The sequence below is a fragment of the Erythrolamprus reginae genome, chromosome 5 (assembly GCF_031021105.1).
Source record: "Erythrolamprus reginae isolate rEryReg1 chromosome 5, rEryReg1.hap1, whole genome shotgun sequence".
Taxonomy (NCBI): Eukaryota; Metazoa; Chordata; class Lepidosauria; order Squamata; family Dipsadidae; genus Erythrolamprus; species Erythrolamprus reginae.
Genome location: NC_091954.1, coordinates 36,832,747 through 36,850,136, shown reverse-complemented (window position 1 = coordinate 36,850,136; position 17,390 = coordinate 36,832,747). Strand labels below are relative to the sequence as shown.

At 45.1% G+C, this 17,390-nt stretch overlaps 1 long non-coding RNA gene across 1 annotated transcript; it reads left to right on the top strand.

Moving 5' to 3' along the window:
* The first annotated feature begins 13,725 nt into the window (after positions 1 to 13,725).
* Positions 13,726 to 17,121, top strand: LOC139167665 (uncharacterized). Its single transcript, XR_011559169.1, has 2 exons — positions 13,726 to 14,837; positions 15,681 to 17,121. It is a non-coding gene; the product is annotated as an uncharacterized lncRNA (long non-coding RNA).
* Positions 17,122 to 17,390: the final 269 nt, after the last annotated feature.

The following is a 17,390-nucleotide window of genomic DNA, read 5'->3' as shown; positions in this document are numbered from 1 at the left end:
CAGCATGATTGGTGTGTTTTAAGTGACACCTGAATTTATTTGGCTTCATGCTGTCCGCTGCCAACATTTTCAGACACAGTAAACATATTGGTCTTTCCTTGTCTCCCACCATAGTCACAATGAAGCCAAGTGCTACATACACTTTGTCATATTTCCTCATCTTAGCTTTTGGGAGACTTATGTTTGTCTCATTATCTCTGTCTCTCTCCTCCTTTCTTTTCATCCCTGTTAAATATTTTTCCATGGTGTTTCCATGGTTATCTGCACTTGCTCTGTGCTCCTGCTCTGTGCTGTGTGATATTGTTCAGTGCACAAAACACCTACTCCCTGCGGCAAAACAAAGCACGCTCCCTGAGGTCACGCCCCATTATTTGAGAAACGCTGAGCTAGGCTAAGAATTGCCATTCAAAAGCTATGGGGAGCATTATTACAGAAGATGTGCCCTGTGTGTGGATAATAAGAGCTGTGGTGGCACAGTGGTTAGAGCACAGTACTGCAGGCTACTTCTGCTGGTCACAGGCTGCCAGCAGTAGGCTCAGTAGGCTCAAAGTTGACTCAGCCTTCCATCTTTTCGAAGTGGGTAAAATGAGAACCCAAATTGTTGGGACAATATGCTGATTCTGTAAACCGCTTAGAGAGGGCTGTAAAAGCACTGTGAAGCCGTATAGAAGTCTAATTGCTGTTGCTATTGCTAATTCCTCTCTCTAATGCAGATTGTGGGGACTAATTCTGCCCAAGTATTTAAGATGCTGATGTCTTGCCAAGAAGTGGGGTTTCAATCACAAGCTACCAAGGAAAGCAACCTGTTCTTCATCCTGGCAGACCCCAAAGATCTACATCAATTTCTACAAAGGAACAGCGCAGATGGGCAGAAGTGAAACCATAAGGAACAAAAGGCCATTGCTCTTCTAAAAACAAAAGCATTGAACAAAAGATGCCCCAAACTTCGAGCAAATAGGATTGACAGTAGGCTAAGATAATGCAAATTACAACGTTGGATTGGAGAGCTATATCCACTTGACTTGCAACAGGATCATCCAGAGATTGGGTAGGCAAAGTTGGCCCTTCTATGACTTGGGGACTTCAACTCCCAGAATTCCTGAGCCAATCATGCTAGCTCAGGAATTCTGGGAGTTGAAGTCCACATGTCATAGAAGAGCCAACTTTGCCTACCTCTGATCCAGAGGTTAAGTAGGCGTTGAGTAGGCCCAGATAAAGGCAAATCAGAAACTCCATTGTAATTCCAGCCCCCAATGCTAGGAACCTTTTAAAACCTACATTTAAGAATTTTATATAGCAAGGAGAAAGTTAGGCTCAAGTCATTTTTGTTTTGTCTCTCCATATGCAGCCTTTTCCTCTCTGTGGGGTATAGTGCTTTTCACTGTGGGGTACAGTGCTTTTCACTGTGGGGTACAGTGCTTTTCACTGTGGGGTATAGTGCTTTTCACTGTGGGGTACAGTGCTTTTCACTGTGGGGTACAGTGCTTTTCACTGTGGGGTATAGTGCTTTTCACTGTGGGGTACAGTGCTTTTCACTGTGTGAGCTCCCCCTACCTATGGGAATGATATGGTGCAGCCCAAAACGCAAGCTTTCCAGTTGAACTTCAGTTCGATATTCTTTCTCCATGGATTGGATTGGAACTTGCATAATGTGTTGGATGAGACATATAGCCAGCTGTGTCTGTCATAAAGTGGGTGCATTTGATTAAAGGGAATATCCTTGAACAGCATGTTTAATGCCCCACACCATTGTTTGCCCATCTCTTTACCCTTCCATCTTACCAAAACTAAGTTGTTGACCTCTTGAAAAATCAGCAACAGGTTTTCTGCCTTTTATTTGTTTTTTAAATAAACCCAGTTAGGTGATATCTACTTGGCATCATCTGCTGCACCATTACCCAGCCCCGTTCCTGGTCAGCAAAAGTTGGCCAGGCATTCTGCCAAATATACAACACCTCCCATTGTGAACTGTAATGCCAAGAAATTGAGAGCTGGAATTCCCATTAACTTAGCCCATTAATGTTGCAAGAAACAGCCAATTTGCTCAACAATTACGGTACTTTCCTGAACCCCTGAAAAGCTGCCTTAATTTATGTCCTCATTTAAACACAAGGAAGTAAGGCAGATATATTTGCCCTGCTGCACGGATATGGCACTCAATGACAACCATAAGCAGTTAAAACCAAATTAAATATCTGGATGTGCAGCATCCTCAGAATGCTTTTAAGGGCTGGAGTTTGCAGAGTACCAACTAGAGTGTTGGAGGGGAAGGACACCCAAATAGCTTCTTTGTGTTATCTAAACTGGATTTCCACGATATTCCAATGTTTCAAGCAGCATTTTCCATCACCCCAAAGTTAGTCCTATAAAACATGTTACAGTGGCACCTCTCCCTAAGAACGCCTCTACTTATGAACTTTTCTAGATAAGAACTGGGTGTTGAAGATTTTTTTGCCTCTTCTCAAGAACCATTTTCCACTGAAAAACTGGAGCCTCCGAAACTGTAACCGGAAAAGGCAGGGAGAAGCATCTGTGGGCCCCCTCTAGGAATCTTCTGGGAGGAATCAGGGCTGGAAAAGTGGCCTCCATGGGGCCTTTCTAGGAATCTCCTGGGAGGAATCAGGGCTGGAAAAGACGGGGAGAAGCTTCTGTAGGGCCTCTCTAGGAATCTCCTGGGAGGAAACAGGGCCGGAAAAGGCGGAGAGAAGCCTCTGTGGGGCCTCTCTAGGAATCTCCTGGGAGGAAACAGGGCCAGAAAAGGTGGGGAAAAGCCTCCATGGGGCCTCTCTAGAAATCTCCTTGGAAGAAACAGGGCCAGAAAAGGCGAGGAGAAGCTTCCATGGGGCTTCTCTAGGAATCTCCTGGGAGGAAAAGGCAGGGAGAAGCTTCTGTGGGGCTCTCTAGGAATCTCCTGGGAGGAAACAGGGCTTCCACCCTCCCTGTGGTTTCCCTAATCGCACACATTATTTGCTTTTACATTGATTCCTATGGGAAAAAATGGCTTCTTCTTACAAACTTTTCTTCTTAAGAACCTGGTAATGGAACAAATTAAATTCGTAAGTAGAGGCACCACTGTATTTTAATTCTCTCCAGTATTTCAATAGCTTAGACCCTATGCTGAACCTATGGCTCGCATGCACCATCCTCTCTGATGGCACAGGAGCTGTCGCCCAAGCTTGGCTCCACCACACACGCACACGTGTTTCTCGCTGGCCAGCTGGATTTGGGGGTATCTGCTGCACATGCATTGGGATGGGGCACATGTGGGAGATGCGTGTGCATGGATGGGGGAGGGGACATTTGCATGTTCATACGTGGGGGTTGCATGTGCATGCATGGGAGTTGGGGGGAGCATGGGGCAGTCACATGTGCATGTCCAGGGGTGGGAGAGTAGGGGGTCATGTGCAAATATGCAGGGGCTCAGGGGAGAATGGGATCACATATGCATTGCATTAGGGAGATGCGCATGCACACATGGGGTCACAGAGCATGTGGGGGGAGCATGGAGGTCATGTGTGCCTGCACAGGAGGTCAGGGTGAGCGCCGGGGTCACACACACATGTGTGGAGGACACAGTGGTGGTTTCTTACTGGTGCAGTTCAGAATGCCACACCAATAAGAACCCACTGATGATGCAATTTTTGGTGATTTTCCCCCATGGCATCTCCATGTTGGAAGAAGCCCTCCCGCCCACCCTCGTCTTAATGTTGACCTTTATTCTCCATCTGAAGTGCAGCTGAGATGCTCCTTCTCAGGAGATGCCTGAAAAAGGGGGCCGAAGATGGCATCATCCGTGGTTCCTACCCATGTGGCACTCTGGACCACACCTGTAGGAACCCACCACTGGTGGGGGGAGGCCTGCGTGAGGGGTCACTCAAACATTGCATTATGGGGGGGAGGCACTTTTGGCATGTGATGAGAAAAAGGTGGACCATCTCTGGTTTAGACAGTGCCAGCGGTGAAACCTTGCTCACTTTCCTCTTATTTTTTATTTTAGAAAGCCAGTTTGGTGTAGTGGTTAAAGCATTTGGCTAGAGCAGTGTTTCCCAACCTTGGCCACTTGAAGATATCTGGACTTCAACTCTCAGAATTCCCCAGCCAGCGCTGGGGAATTCTGGGAGTTGAAGTCCAAATATCTTCAAGTGGCCAAGGTTGGGAAACACTGGGCTAGAGATTATGAGTTCTAGTCCTATCTTAGACGCAGAGCCATCTGGGTGACCTTGGGCCTCCCACTCTCCCTAAACCTTAGGAAGGAAGTGAGGGGGAAAACTCCTGAAAGAAAACATGCCAAGGAAACTGCACGGACCCATCCAGACAGCCAATGAGAATCAGATACAGTTGGATTTGGGGACAGATTCTTTTGCTCATTGGAATCTTCCTAAATTCAAAATTAAATTGGGAAGATTGGAAGCTGTGGAACTAAGCTGTTCCCAATGAGCATTCACATCAGCCAATGGTGCTACTTGAAGATCTCTCATCATCACCTGAGTGGACAGAATTGTACTTGAACTAGGTGTCTGGACTGGCATTGCTTTGGTTTCAAGTAATTATTATTTCATTTCTAATTTTGCCCACTCAAAATATCAGCTGTGTGCAAAATGGGGCTCATTCCTCCATGTAGACAGATCGACTAGCTTTTCCTCAAAACAGGAAATACAAAGTTATCCTCTATTGTCCCTGAACTAGATAGACTTGTTTGTGTGACGTGACTACAAATCTGTCCATAAAGAAATGTTGCATGTCAAAAAGAGGTGGAGTTTCAGTTGCATGGTCATGTCCACCATCTTGGATTATTTTATACATCTGTCCACAAGAGGGCGCCTCGTGGCAGCAGAAGCCATGTTTATCTATACAGTATAGCAGCTGTCTTCATTTTTATTTGGTCTTATCACAATTTTATTTTAAAAAATTCAACTACCCAAATAGATGTGAAATGCATTGGGTACCCAGTTAAGCCATGTTCTTTTGGGGTCTTCCTAAAACATAAATACCCCCTTCGGGGATGGTTGGCCTGATACCAATATATTTGCATGGAACCAAAACATGTAAAACTTTGAATTATCTTCCAAATTATCAGTAATGGACATGGTATTAATTTAATAAGATTAAAAGGAAATTGCTGAATTCAATTAAAAGAAAATTGGATATCTAGATGACAAAATTAGAGGTCAAGGTTGGGAGGTTTGATGAATACCAGAAGTAATTAATATTGAAACCAATAATTTGGGGGAACGCAATTATATTTGTTTTACTAATTTGATACTGTTTTTATTGTAATATGAAGGTATTTTGAAATGTATTGAAAAAGTTTGTATGGAGGGGAAAAAATTATACCCCCCCCCCCCAAAAAAATGTAATGGACATGAGTATATTTAGGAAGTTTACAGGAAAAGTAGATGCTTGTTTTCAAATTCATGTGAAATGTGCAAGGTAAAAGCAAAGGTTCTATTTAAAAGTCAAAACAGGATGGTTTCAATGGTCAATTCTATTTCACCTCTGCTTCTAATCCCTTATATCAGTTTGATTGGCAGTAGTCCCAGTTGGGATCACCGTGTCATCAGATTCCCCTGTGCAATTTTTAAAAGTCTGTGTTTCACCGATGGATAACGGGACAATATTCTTATCTAAAGTCCAATTTCAAAACAAAATATGTAAGCTTCTCTGTTTTGCAATTACCAAATCTAAGACATATCAGCTCTCAACTATTTCTTGAGTTTAAGCTTTTAAAAATTTAGTTTTTAAGGTTAACAGAATAAACGTTTAAAATCGTACACTAATCTTTAAAGCTTAAAATGTTTCCCTTGTGCAGTTGGAGTACTTTTACTCCATGACAAAGTTGGTTATCAGTTGCCTGTGCAATCAGCACCTGGAACCTCTCATAAATTCCACATTTCAGAGCTGAGTCCATTAGAGACCATAACTGATTAAACTCAGCCAGAAGATGAATGTTATCTGTCCTGATGGAATTGCCCTCCTTTCCTCATTGAAAAGTTTTATGCTTTCCACTGTGATAGCTTTCCCTGTACATTTCCTCAGTTTCTAATCCACATCGCTTAAACTGTTGGATAGCTGTCTGTCTGAAAGTTTTAACATTAACCTGGCCTCCTGACTTAGGCCTCTGTTACCCAAATTCTCCCCTATAATTTCATGTATGGAGGAAGACCCTTTTTCATTCGCTGGATTAATCACTCCCTTGAAGTTCTCACACCTCCCTGGTTCTCTCCTTTTCCTAAAAGAGAAAGAAAGGAAGGTGGTTTGTGAAATGAATTCTTCTAACCTTACAGGGGTCTCAGAACTCATTTGTTTATTTATTTTTATTAGTCAAATACGTATTTGTAACATACATAGATATAACATTGTTTATATGCATAAGATGGGTACTGATTAGAGGGAACACTTGCCAGGGATGGTAGGCACACTGGTTCACTTAGGTCAGGGAGGGGCTCCTACGGGGATGGTCAGGTACGCGGTACTGATAGAAAATTTTTGAATTTTTTTCTTTTTTTCCTTCTGGGCTCTGGGTATGTTTTTCCTATCACAGTAAATGAGGTTGAATGTATATAATTTTAAAAGAGCTCTCTCTGTGTGTGTGTGTGTACAGACATATACAGTTTATATAGTAGATAGTATTTTTGTATGCCTGTGTATAATATGTTGTGAGCCGCCCCGAGTCTATGGAGAGGGGTGGCATACAAGTCTAATAAATAATAATAATAAAAATAATAATGTATGTACACATATGGCATATATACATAGAATTAAACAGTATACTTTGGATGTTCAGTAATAATAAATAGGTAGGAAAATTGTATCTCTTTGAGGTGAGGAGAGGCCAGGCACCCTAACCCTAACCCAAACCTTTGATGTGAGTGACATCAAGTTGGCCACCTTTAAGCCAGTCACATGACCTTTAGGCGACCCCCCAGTCACATGATCATCAAGCCACTCCCACCTGGTAACATGGCTGGCAAGCCACTCCCACAGTGTGGTAGTAAGAAAAACTTGCAGCCCTTCACTGACTTAGGCATAGCTGGATGGAGAATTCTGGGAGTTGAAGTCCACACGTCTTAAAGTTGCCAAGTTTGAAGATCTGTGAAAAAAAGATGGTTTTAAAGCAAAGGAGAAAGCCAAGAGTGTTCCTAGTTTGGTTTTTGAAAAAAAAATTGCATCTGTTATTTGACTCCGGAGTCATAGATGAATAGAGGACAGTTTCAATGATGGGGAAGGACTTCCGAATTAAGGGAGGTGCTGCTCCTATGTAAGGTAATTTTCCTTTTCTTTCCACTCCCCCATCAAAGCGGGTAAAGGTTGCACTATAATGCTGAGTTAAATCCTGTTGGCAGATTGACCTTCAAGTGAACCAGAAGCTCCTGCCCTCCTGACCTTGTCTTTAAGGTAAATCTTTGTGGTCAGCTGAAAGAAAGAAAACAGACAAATGTCAATGACTAACTTTAATTAATGTAACTTTCTGTACTGTGCATCTAAAGAGTTGTGATGCTATAGTTCTAAGATTCCCCTTTAATCGAAGGTCTTTGATTCAAACAGCCAAAAGCTGATTTTGATCCTACTTATCTCTCCAGTTATAATTGTTTAATTTCAAGACACCTCAATCTTATTAATTTAAATATAAACCCAGGTTAGGATGAAGGAGAACAAGGAAATAGCTTTTTAAAGCCACGTCTCTTGTTTTGTGTTTATATCCATCAGAGTAAAAAAATATCACTGCCCATTCATATCATTGGGACATGTTGGGACTACATTTCCCATCAGTGACTCTGCACAACTTGCTTTGTACAGTATTTGTATTTTTCAGGGTAGAGAGGTCCCAGCCTTCCTCCCCCATGTGTTTAGGACATATTGGACTACATTTCCCATCAGTCACTGAAGGCACCATAACTGAAGAATAGTAGCCACTAATCCCCAACACATATGGGTAAAATCAAGATGAGGAAACTTCCCTTCCAGTAGTTACATCCTGAAAATCCAAAAATTATTTTAAACTTGTGCTCTGAAAACACCAAGATTGAAATTATAGGGTTTCCCTTTCTTCATAATTATACATTCAGAATTATCCCCGTTCCAGGGAACTAAATCCTGCACAGTTGAGTGGATCTTGCTCTTGTTTGGTTAAGACCGGGGTCTGATTTTGAGGAAGTCGGTCTCAAGAAAGCTCAGTTGATCTATCATTGGAAAAAAATTGAATGCATATCCAATACACAGAGGTTGAATTGAGCTGCTGTTTGTCTACAACAGTGTTTCCCAACCTTGGCAACTTGAAGATATCTGGACTTCAACTCCCAGAATTCTGGCTGGGGAATTCTGAGAGTTGAAGTCCAAATATCTCCAAGTTGCCAAGGTTGGGAAACACTGGTCTACAACACTCTGAGCTATGAACTAGCCAATCAAATCTTAAGTAGCATTAACTAAATACCCACTTCAATCCATGCACTTTAGTTTGCCTTGCACATCCAGAAAGTTCAGTTTATTTATAGATAGAATTCTTTATTGGCCAAGTGTGATTGGACACAGAAGGAATTTGTCTTGGTGCATATGCTCTCAGTGTACATAAAAGAAAAAGATACATTTGTCAAGAATCATGTGGTACAACACTTATGATTGTAGTAGGGGTCAAATAAGCAATCAGGACATAATCAATATTAATACAAATCTTAAGGATACAAGCAACAAGTTACAGTCATAAGTAGAAGGGTATATTATGTATTATTATGTACAGTATTCATAAGTTAAATATCTATGGAAATTCTCAATCATCCAGGTTAAGGTTGTCCCAAAGTTGGAAAGTTCAGTTGTCTCTTGAAAAAACACCTTTGGAACATTGATAAGTTAAAATAGCTCATGTAGGTTGCTCACAGACTCATAGGTGTAGGAGAGGGGAACACACCCCAGCTTTTCATTCACTGTTAATTATTTCATCTTCATTACAGTCATCTCACAAAAGGAACTTTTGAAACAGATGGTAATTTTAGGTTTACACATATTGTTGGAAACCTCCATTGAAACCAGAAAGGCGTCCTAATGAATACCTAAAGGCAAAAGTTCGAAAGCAGAGCAGATCCCATTTGAATCCCTATGTAAAAGTATGTTAATCTGCTTTAGAGAAATGGCCATTTAAGTGACCCGAACGTCTGAAGGATTTCCTGTGAAAAACAAGTCCGGGCACTTTTAATTACAAAAGATTCAATCCCGGATCTGTTTTTTTTAAAAAGACAGACAAACCCACGGAACTGATTCATTCGCGCCTTTAAAGCTCGCGAAAAAATTTTCTTCGCGAAGTTTTTGAGATGGTGCCCAGTCCACCGAGTTCGTTGCTCTATTGTTTCTGGATAAATTAGGTAAGCCTTCAGAAACGAAGGTTTACTAATCTAGCTAACCAAGAGGCAAATTGCTTTTATAATCCTCTATAGTAGACTTCCTCTATTTCATTTTTATTTCATTTTATTTTTTTTTATTTTACATTCCTTCCTCCCTTCATTTCCTTCCTTCCTCTTCTTTTCTTTCCTTCCTTCTTCTTTCTTCCTTCCCTCCCTCCCTCCTTCCTTCGACTTCTATACATAATTTACAGCATAATAAACACAATACGTGTAGAATTTAATTTAAAAAAATATTAGAAAACTAACAAAATTTCTAAACACCCCCCTCCCCCATCTATCCGGACACGACCCGTCCACATTCCTCCCAATCAGATCCAATTTTTAAGAAAGCGGGCCGGTTTTTCTTTAACCGGGATCTCCAAATTCCTCGGACCTCCAGTAATGGTGGCCTGGGAGGGGGATCGCAATATTCTGGTCAATTTACTTTCGATTTCTGCAATCAGGCAGGGTTGTTGTTGTTGTTGTTGGGTTTTTGTTTTGCAAGTGCAGCGTCATTCTACACAAGGTTCCTTCCGAAATTATGTATCTTTTTCTTTTATGTACACTGAGAGCATCTGCACCAAAGACGAATTCCTTGTGTGTGCAATCACACTCGGCCATTTAAGTGACCCGAACGTCTATTCTGTTCTATTGCAGTGTTTCTCAAACTTGGCAATTTGAAGATATCTGGACTTCAACTCCCAGAATTCCCCAGCCAGCATTCGCTGGCGGGGGAATTCTGGGAGCTGAAGTCCAAATATCTTCAAGTTGCCAAGGTTGGGAAACACTGTTCTATTGTATGACAAACCAGCGACCGTCCAACTTGCCATCGTGGCCAGCGGCACCCTCTTGGGGGTTGCCATTCATTAACCTCCTTTCCAAGATGTCTGTCGCCCTCCCTTTCACTCCGTGGCCATCGGAGCGCGCACAGGCCCCCCCCCCCGCCCCATTACACGGTCTCCCTGTTCCCCCCCCAAAAGCCCCCTCCCCATCCGGGATTGACGCACGTCAACGAGATAATCAAAGGCTTCTTCCTGGGCAATTAACGGTGCTCAGCGCTGCGTATCCGGCGGGTTGATCGACGGTGAACTTGGCGAAGAAGCAGCAGGCCGGGTTCACTCAAATGTCACCGGCCGGGCTGGAGGTCGCCCGCAGGTAAAGCGCCGGGGAAGGCGCAAGTGTCCCGGGGTCGTGGCCTTGTTTTCTGGTGGCTGCAGAACCCGCCTCCCCCCTCCCTCCGCCAAAGGGGCATCCGCCTCCCCCCTCCTCCCCGCCCCCGCCACTAAGGCCAGCAGGCACGTAGTTGGGAGGTGGATCCCGTCGGCTTTCACCTCGCCGGGGCGCTGGGATTATCTAGGTCAGGCGGAGCGGCGGCGGAGAGCAAGAGTGGGCATGGGGGGGGGGCGGCTTTCAACTCCGCAAAACAAAGAGGCAACTTGGGGAAGCGGGTGGCGTGGTTCCACCATCTCCCTCGCTCAGAAAGTAGGGGGTCCCCTTCCGGCCCAAGGGACCCCCCCACACACAAACACGCAGAAGTATGGTGTGGAGAGAGGGGGAGTGTAATCCCCCTCCCCGTCCCTTGCCCCAGAGGGATGCTATTTAAAACTAGCATTTGCCCAAAAGAATGAAGAGGAAAATTTAAGGGGGAAAAATAACTTTCTTATGAAGAGACCTTACAGGTAATCCTTTACTTAGAAGAGTTACAATGAAGTTACAACAGCTGTGAAAAAAGCGACTTATGACATTTTTCACACAGAACAGAATGGAGCAGAGCAGAAATAGAGTAGAGTAGAATAAAACAGAACAGAACAGGAGTAGAGTAACATAGAATAGACGTAGAATAGAAGTAGAATAATATAGAATAGAACAGAAGTAGAGTAGAGTAGAGTAAAATAGAGTAGAATAGAATAGGAATAGAATATAATTCTTTATTGGCCAAGAGTGATTGGACACACAAGGGATTTGCAGATGCTCTGTGTCCATAAAAGTTACTTATTGACTGTTGCAGCATCCCCAGGGTCACATCATGAAAATTCAGGCGCTCGGCAACTGCTTCATACTTATGAAAGTTGTAAAACGGGCGAATTTTACACTTAGCAACTGTAATTGTGGGGCTCCAGCGTAGTTGTAACTTGAGGACCGCCTGTACAAGTGAGGATCCTGGGCAGGAGTTGCATCTGTGTCCTTGGAAGGCTGATTTCGGAGTGAGAAATAAGTTCCGGATGGTGTGTCTTGTTAAAGATCAAAACGGCTACAGAGCAAGATTGGCCCTTAAGAGCCAAAGGGAGGAAACTCCGCGTGAAAGTGCTTAGTGGCCCTGCATTATCTCGCTACAAGTTTCCGGTTCAGATTCGTTGCCTATTTAAGACTCGCTTCGCAAACGTTTATTTCTAAGATTTATATTCAATATTGAAATATGTCGGGCCCTTATTTCTACACAAGACAGATCGGCTCTTTCCTTCTCTTCTCCCCCATTTCTGGGCGTCGTTCAGGACGTGGAAGAGTTAAACCCGCCACCAGGACGCCCTCTCTTCCCATGGAAGAAGCCAAGCTCTCCCCCAGGGAAGGGCAGTTTCACTTGGAGGAAATCCCAGAAAAGCGGAACAATTCGGCGTAAAACGTGTCAAAAGGCTAGGCGGTGCGGTGCGCCTCCGAGTGTCCAATTCCCAGAGAGTGGAACGCCGGGACCAATTAATGCAAAGCGTTGGGAGTAAATGCACTTTCTTCTTCTTTTTTGTAGTTGGCGCATTCTGTTCTGAGACGGGAGCATCGTGCTACGATCATTTAACACAGATTAATGATGCATGGATTACGAAGAGACCTGCCCGCCCCCTGATGCTCCCTTTGTCACATTTCTGGCCGGCAGCCTTTCCCCCTGCCTCTTTTTAGCCTTTCTCTCTCCAAGGAGCCCGGAGAAGTAGGTTTCTAGGAGGGGCTCCATATCTGGCCAAAAATCACCCTTAGATTTGGAAGTTGAGGGCTTGAACCTGTTTCCTTTCAGACCGTTACAGAATATCCTCAGGCTACACTATTAATTGCCCCCAAAACGAATATTTCATTTGTACAACTATTCCATTTACACAACAGCATGTGAAATTGATTGTCAATCAGTGTTGATTCCTAAGTGGACAGTTTGATTTCACAGAAATTTGATTTACTTGGAATTATATTGTGTTGCTTATGTGTTCCCTTTACTTTTTTGAGCAGTACGCATATCTATATACAGTATATAGATATATATATATATCCCGGAAAGGGTATGGCTAACTGATGAGAACAAAATAGTTTGAAATAGATCTAAACTGGTCTCCCTTCCTTTTAATTATCAGCAAAAATGTTAGGCATAGGCATACATATACACACACATGTGTATATGTGCACGTATATATGCATGTGTATGTATGTCTAATGTTAGATTTGCTCTCTTCCACAATTCTGTTTGTGAAACAAGATAACGCCAGACACCCCCTGATTCCCCCCTTCTGCCTCTTAACACCAGCCTTAATTGGTCCTTTTGCCTTTTTTATCTACCAGGGAGCAAAGCCCAGTGAATTTGGGGGGGGGGATCGGTGTATGTAGCAGCAGCAGCAGCAACGAGAACCAGAAAGAGCAGATGGCCAGCCCCGGTTTCAAGGCTCTCAGCTGAAACACGAGAAGGACGAACTCCCGTTTCTCCCTCTTTGGCTTCAGGAAAGGGGGGGCGGGCCGCCGCCTCCCGGATCGCCTTCCTGCCGTCTTTCTTTCCGCTTGGATCACGTTCTCCGGGCCGAGTGAAGGGCAGGAATCCTTCTCCCGCCGCCGCCTTTGGCCGAGCGCCCCCCACCCCCAACCCGTCCTTAAGGAAGGCGAGTCTCTGCGATTGCGGCTTGCTCTCTCTGCAAGGAAAGAAACGGAGGGTGGCCCTTCGAAGCGTTTGAACCCCTCCCGAAGGGCGGCGAGGCATCCACAGCCATCAGCGACCCCCCTGAGGGAAAAGCCGAGAGACCCGGCCGCGTTCGGAGCTCGTGAAGAGGCCCCACCTAAGAGCGCCACAAGGCAGAAGTCAGGCCGGGTGAGGAGGGCGGCGAAGAACGCGGCACCTTTCGCAAGGCGTCGGGAAAAGGCGGGGGGGGGGAGGGCAGAGAAGAGAAATCAACCCCCTCATGGATGCCGTTGGGTCCAGGCCGCGGCTCTTCTGCAGCCCCTATTCCCCGCAAGCGGTTCCCGGAGCAAAGAAGCCGAGGCAGTAGAAGCTCCTGGTCAGTCAAAGCGCGGGTCTTCCTGGCGTCGTCGTCGCTCCTTTGCGCCGCGTCGCCCAGGCTCAAAAGCCCTGAAGGGCGCGGGCGGTCTCCCAAGGGCGTCGTCGGCAGGGAAGGAGGGGGAGGGCCCGCCGTTGCTGCGTCCAATTCGCCTCAGAGGTCAGCAAAGCCCCTCCCTACCTCACCTCCCCCCCCACGGGTCCAATGGCAGAGATGTGGCTCCTCCACAGGTGGAACGGAAAGAGCCCCCTGTGGTTAAAGAGCCTGTGGAAACCGTTTCCCTCAGGAAACCGACTTCTGTGGAGCCGCTCGGGCTGTGGAGACAAGCCGGGCCTCTGGCAGCACGGTCCCCGCTCCCCCCCCCGCTGCCTCAGCTGTCGGCCGAGAAGGGGGCCCCTCCGTCACTCCTCCCTCAGCGGCGAGACTCGAGGAAAGGCGCCTCAGCGCTCCCTGAACTGGGCACCCTCGTTGGCTCCGGCAGTCCAAGCGCCTCGCTGCCGCAGGGCCCAGTTCGTTTTCCTGACGCTCGTCTCCGCCTTATTTGTACGCGTTCATTCCCTCGGCCTGCCAGAGGCCTCTCTCGCTCTTCCTCCAGTTCCTCGTTCCGACAGAAATGAGGCAGCTGAGCGCCGCTCCGCCAGCTGAGGAGACCGCCCGGGGCCTGTGAGCGCGGCCAAGGCGAAGAGAGGCGACTTTCCCCCCCCGCCCGCGCCAAGGCAAGAGGCGACAAGGAGCCTCGGCGCTAGCGCGTTTACCTTTGGCCACCCTAACCTTCCCTTCTCCCCCACCCCGCCCTCCTCGCTGACCTGTGGTTGAACCTGCCATGAACGGCGTTTCGCCGGCTCGAGAAATCTGCCGCGTCTCTTGCTTGCTGGGGCGGATCCTTCCTCGCAAGGCCCCGGACGTAAAAGATAAAACTGGCGAGGTGAAGCGAAGGCCAAGGATGAGTTTTTGTTTGTTTTTTCTCTAGGAGAGACCGAAGGCCGTTCCTTTCGCCTCCCGCCCGGAGGCAGGGCGGCGATGAGGGGGGCGCCTACCACCAACAATCGGCTTTGGGCGGGTCTCCTGTGCTGACCCCCAAAATCCACTCTTGGATTCAGCGAAAGACGGACGTTTTATTTATTTATTTATTTATTTATTTATTTATGTATTTATTAGTTGTGTGCTTAGATGCCGCCCAACTCCCGAAAAAAGTAACGCTCAGCGGCCATGAGGAAAAAGTGAGGAGGTGTGTGTGTGAAGGGGGGGCGGGTGAGCCAAGCGAGTCGACCCAAAACTCAGCTGCTTATCTTTATGCTTCCAGGTTTCAGCCATCTAATTTACTTCTGATTAATAATAGCAGTAGTAATAATAATAATAATAATAATATTATTTATAATGCTCTTTTAACAAAGGGCATAACAGCAAGCCATATACAACTACCAAAGAGGCAGTAGGCAATACACATACTTAACTAAAACGCAACTAATAAAACCACAAAACTTGCTAAAAATCCTTCCCAACCTCTCCAATGTCTTCCTCTTGCTGATCCCCAGAACAAGGACGTTTCAATCTCCGGAATCAAAGAGGAATGTCTTTAATGCCTTGGGGCACAGACATGGGGCCAGGTCTTGAGAGGCCCGCAATTTTGATGTTGCTGTACAGTCAACCGACCCTTCCCTGCCTGTTTCTGCCTTCGAATATCAGTCAATTCCTGGGGACGATTAGTGTCTCTGCAGCTCCTCTCTCCGCAGGATCTTCAGATTGTGGCCATTTTTTTTTTCTTTGGCAACAATGATGGGTCCAAGGTCACCAAGGCTCGGGCAGAACTACTACGGTAGACCCTTTCTCCTGCTTTAACCAGTACACCAGCCTTGATCTCTTAACTTTAGGTGGTTAAAAAAAAGATTAGAATGATCTTTTCCCATTGAATACTTGGTTCTGTAGAAAGTTGAATGTGCACAACAGCATGTGAAATTGACTGTCAATCAGTGTTGCTTCCTAAATGGACAGTTTGATTTCACAGACGTTTGATTTACTTGCAGTTATACAGTATTCTGTTTTTAAATGTTCCCTTTATTTTTTTGAACAGTGTATTTTGGTTCGAAACCGGATTAGATCTGAAGCCCCAAATTCTCCAGCTGGAGCGGATCCCTACAGAGAGATATCTCCCTCATCAGAGCCATGAAGGGAAGGCTTTAACAAGAGCAATCTAATTGAACAACATGAAACCTGCTATTGATTACTTGATTATTTACAGTCTCATCAGAGGGCTCCATAGATCGGTAAAGAACAAACCTCCTGAGACGGAGAATTTCAGATTAAGTCTCCAGAGAAATCACGAAGCCTCCCGTAGGTGCTGGTTAAAAGTAGTTACGGGCATGAAAAAACGGTACAGAAGCCCAGCATTGATCGACTGCAGATCATTTTAAGTTACAAGTGGATCTTCCGTCTGCAGAAGGTTCCAATCTAACAGAATGGCTAAAAATCTGAGCAAAAAGTTCCCAGTTCAACAACATTCTTCATCAGTTGAGGTGTTAGGAGAGGTGTTAGCGAGACCAAACGGATCTGGTGGCACCAAAACGAAATTAGATTTTTCTCGTGAACGCTACGCCTCTTGAGAGAAACAGCAGGCCGGAATTCGGCAAGTCCTGCGCTCGCTTCTTGTTCTCGTTTCATTGCCGCGCCCGAAAAAGTGTTGAGATAAATTGCATCTTTGCATATCATGCAAACGCAAGCGGGGGGGGGGGGGGCGAGGAGGGCAGGCGGTGAAGGTGACTTTAAGTCCAAATAGTTTTGACTCCAGGAAATAGCCAACGATTTAGCTGCTAGGAATGCTCAGGATTTTCGCAGGTAATTATTATTGACGGAGGAATTTCGCAACCTCTGGAGTGGGGTAAATACTTTTTTAAGAGGGATAAACCTTTTTTAAGAAGGTGGACCAGCCAGGGATGGACTCTGATGGAGGAGATCCAGACGGATCCTACAACCACGAAACTCAATGCCTGAACTTGGGGCAGCCCGGCTGCTTTTCCGAAACGCCGATAGATTCGGATAAACTAGGACGGAATGGAGTTCTCAAGAAACCGGATCGAGCGCTGGTCAAGTCTGCAATTCACGATCGGCGTCCAGTCGATATTTTATTTATTTAAAAATGCCCAGATCAGGTTCCTTCTTTTCCCACATAACACAAATGTTCATTATTATTATTTTGCTGGGTTACATCACAAGGGCTGGTAGGAGGATAAAAGGAACGGAAGCCATCGACTTTCCAGGAATTGGTTATTTTTAAGTACTGTATATAATTCGGAACTGCACGGTCTTAACATTACTGTGCGAAGAAAGGCATTTTATTGGTGGACACAGCAGGTTCGGTTGCTCACCACGCTTAATCAACTCTGTTAAAACCCTTACATCGTTACTTCCAGAACACGCTAAGCCCCTTTAATCAAATCAGATCTTTGTCATAAACCAGCATAAATTGTTTGATTGGTCGTGGCTTACCTCTTGCGAATAAACCTGGTTAGTTTATAGTGCTGTGCATTTTGCATACCCACAAGAAAATTAATTTGCATGAAAAGAGTAAAATCATTCGAGGTTCAAAAGCCTTTTCAACACCCAGACGGAAAAAGTGATTACTGGAAAAAAATACACTGCTCAAAAAAAAAGTGGGAGGGGAACACTTAAACAACACAATATAATTTCAAGTAAATCAAACTTCTGTGAAATCAAGCTGTACACATAGGAAGCAACACTGATTGACAATCAATTTTAAGTTTGTACATTTAAGTTTGTACAGAAC